This window comes from Penaeus monodon, chromosome 31 (genome assembly GCF_015228065.2).
Source record: "Penaeus monodon isolate SGIC_2016 chromosome 31, NSTDA_Pmon_1, whole genome shotgun sequence".
Lineage (NCBI taxonomy): Eukaryota > Metazoa > Arthropoda > Malacostraca > Decapoda > Penaeidae > Penaeus > Penaeus monodon.
Genome location: NC_051416.1, coordinates 12,806,367 through 12,806,646, shown reverse-complemented (window position 1 = coordinate 12,806,646; position 280 = coordinate 12,806,367). Strand labels below are relative to the sequence as shown.

General features: G+C 43.2%; 1 protein-coding gene across 3 annotated transcripts in view; it reads right to left on the bottom strand.

Annotated features, from left to right (window-relative positions):
- The window catches only part of LOC119593036 (potassium voltage-gated channel subfamily KQT member 1-like), a gene marked incomplete in the record, with an annotated part of 139,545 nt that overhangs the window by 7,754 nt on the left and 131,511 nt on the right, over window positions 1-280 (bottom strand).

The window sequence follows — 280 nt, the reverse complement described above, 5'->3', positions numbered from 1 at the left end:
AAAGATGCACGTAGGCACGCAGGCACACTTAACTCTCCCTTCCCCCTCCTTTCACACACACGCAAGGACCCCCCCCCCCCAACACACTGCTAACAACACATTCCATTACCTATATTCCCACACGGACTGATTCAATCCCACCATGAATTACTCCCATCCCCCTCTATCATTGTCTAAAATAAAATCTATCCCGTCTAAAATAAACAAATAAATATAACAATCATTTAAAGAAAACGAGGAATACAGCTTCGACCGCGGAAAAGAAACCCACTAAACATAA